The 2,500-nt window shown below is 29.2% G+C and overlaps 3 non-coding genes across 3 annotated transcripts in view; all 3 read right to left on the bottom strand.

The window, feature by feature from the left end:
• LOC128923641 (large subunit ribosomal RNA) overlaps window positions 1-1,343 on the bottom strand; it is a 3,984-nt gene extending 2,641 nt beyond the window's left edge. Inside the window, exon 1 of the ribosomal RNA XR_008472390.1 lies at window positions 1-1,343. This exon is cut by the window's left edge and continues 2,641 nt beyond it. This is a non-coding gene — a ribosomal RNA (large subunit ribosomal RNA).
• Window positions 1,344-1,796: 453 nt separating this feature from the next.
• LOC128923661 (5.8S ribosomal RNA) lies at window positions 1,797-1,975 on the bottom strand. Its single transcript, XR_008472399.1, has one exon. It is a non-coding gene; the product is annotated as a 5.8S ribosomal RNA (ribosomal RNA).
• A 505-nt stretch (window positions 1,976-2,480) lies between these two features.
• Window positions 2,481-2,500, bottom strand: part of LOC128923689 (small subunit ribosomal RNA) — a 1,990-nt gene continuing 1,970 nt past the window's right edge. The window contains exon 1 of the ribosomal RNA XR_008472427.1: window positions 2,481-2,500. This exon is cut by the window's right edge and continues 1,970 nt beyond it. This is a non-coding gene — a ribosomal RNA (small subunit ribosomal RNA).

Raw genomic sequence — 2,500 nt, 5'->3', positions numbered from 1 at the left:
AAGTGGCCCACTGGGCACATTATATCATAACCTCAACCTTCATATCAAGAAAGGTGAGGTTCTTACCCATTTAAAGTTTGAGAATAGGTTAAGGTCGTTTCGACCCTAAGGCCTCTAATCATTCGCTTTACCAGATAAGATTATTTTACATAATATTTAAATGCACCAGCTATCCTGAGGGAAACTTCGGAGGGAACCAGCTACTAGATGGTTCGATTGGTCTTTCGCCCCTATACTCAATTCTGACAATCGATTTGCACGTCAGAACTGTTTCGGTCTTCCATCAGGGTTTCCCCTGACTTCAACCTGATCAAGTATAGTTCACCATCTTTCGGGTCACAGCATATATGCTCAAGGTACGCTCCAGTTAGAGGTATAAATAATAATAAATTATCATTATACATAACTATATGGAACGCCCCGGGATTGAATTAATAGTAAAATATTTCACTAAAAATTAATCCCATTATATAAAAGTTAAGTTAATTTCGCCATTAGGTTTAATATAACCCAATGACTTGCACATATGTTAGACTCCTTGGTCCGTGTTTCAAGACGGGTCCCGAAGGTATCCTGAATCTTTCGCATTGTTAATCATATAAATGCATACAATTAATATTAAAATCAATGATAATAATATTATTGTAAAATTCAAAAGAATTTAAGCATTATATATGTAAAATCTATCAACACTTTATCAAATCATCAGTATTTATTCTATGTTAATAAGCTAAAAGCAAATTAATTTGAATAAACTTAACACCAATGATCTTTTGATAAATATTTTATTATGTTAATAGATTACAATGTCCTTATATGAAAAAAATGCACACTATTACTATAATATTATAAATATCACAGTTATAATGATGAATTTTTCATAATGGATATTCAGGTTCATCGGGCTTAACCTCTAAGCAGTTTCACGTACTATTTAACTCTCTATTCAGAGTTCTTTTCAACTTTCCCTCACGGTACTTGTTTACTATCGGTCTCATGGTTATATTTAGTTTTAGATGGAGTTTACCACCCACTTAGTGCTGCACTATCAAGCAACACGACTCTTTGGAAATATCTTTCTAGTAATCATTAACGTTATACGGGCCTGGCACCCTCTATGGGTAAATGGCCTCATTTAAGAAGGACTTAAATCGTTAATTTCTCATACTAGATATTAAGATATTCCATACACTGCATCTCACATTTGCCATATAGACAAAGTGACTTAGTGCTGAACTATTTTCTTTTCGCTCGCCGCTACTAAGAAAATCCTTGTTAGTTTCTTTTCCTCCCCTCATTAATATGCTTAAATTCAGGGGGTAGTCCCATATGAGTTGAGGTTGTATAAAAATATTTATATTTATTTTATATTTTAGCTTTTTGCTATTTTAAAGAAACATACATAATTATTTCTTAACACCAATATAATTTTCTTAATAATAAATATTCAATCTTTTCATCCCGTACTACTTACTTCATTATAACAACAATATTATTTTCTTGGTTTTTTACATTTAAGGCAATCCTAGAATAAAATAATATTTTATGCTAGACGTTCCTCTAAATGTATATATTATTTGAAATAATAATATTGAAATTTTATTGTTTTTGGGAATACTAAGATTCTTATTTATTATAAAATTTCGTTCAAATATGAGGTGTTCAAGAATATATTTTCTATATTTCTTTTTATGCTATTAATATTATGGATTGAAAAATACAATCCAGTAATATACCATGTGCTTAAATTCTTTTAATTGACTAAAAGAATAAGCAACTAATTTAGCATAGTCTTACAACCCTCAACCATATGTAGTCCAAGCAGCACTTTAAAATTAATTAAAGTACATAACAGCATGGACTGCAATATGCGTTCAAAATGTCGATGTTCATGTGTCCTGCAGTTCACACGATGACGCACAGTTAGCTGCGTTCTTCATCGACCCATGAGCCGAGTGATCCACCGCTTAGAGTGATAATTTTTTGTTTATTTTAATTTAACGTCAAGAGTTTTTAATTTATTGAAAGAATAACATTTCGTTTTCGTATATAATATATAAATTATTTTAAAACATCTTTCAATAAATTGTAATTTTCAACCCAAACATTTACAAGTTGCGCATGTCTTAGTCCAACAAAAACAGTAATTCCTTTTTTATTACATTTTATTTAATTTCTATATATTTTTAAGGAATTACACGTTAATGAGAACAAATTAACTTATCATTTATATTATTTTTATAAATAATAAGTACAACTATATATGTTTAAAGGTTTGTTGCGTTCAAATACAATGTATGCGATATAATTTTCATTATACTACAATACAAGGAGTAAAAAAAAAAAGAAAAAAAAGAAAAACATTCAAATAAATGAATGAAAAGAAAAAAAAGAAAATAATTTTTCTTTTTTATTCTTTTTTTGTTTGTTTGTTTGTTTGTTTGTTTTTTTTTTTATAATATTTACGGATAGGAACACAATAATGATCCTTCCGCAGGTT

Source organism: Zeugodacus cucurbitae, unplaced genomic scaffold (assembly GCF_028554725.1).
Source record: "Zeugodacus cucurbitae isolate PBARC_wt_2022May unplaced genomic scaffold, idZeuCucr1.2 ctg00000024.1, whole genome shotgun sequence".
NCBI lineage: Eukaryota > Metazoa > Arthropoda > Insecta > Diptera > Tephritidae > Zeugodacus > Zeugodacus cucurbitae.
Note: the sequence above shows the minus strand (reverse complement) of the source record. Positions and strands in the feature narration are given on the sequence as shown.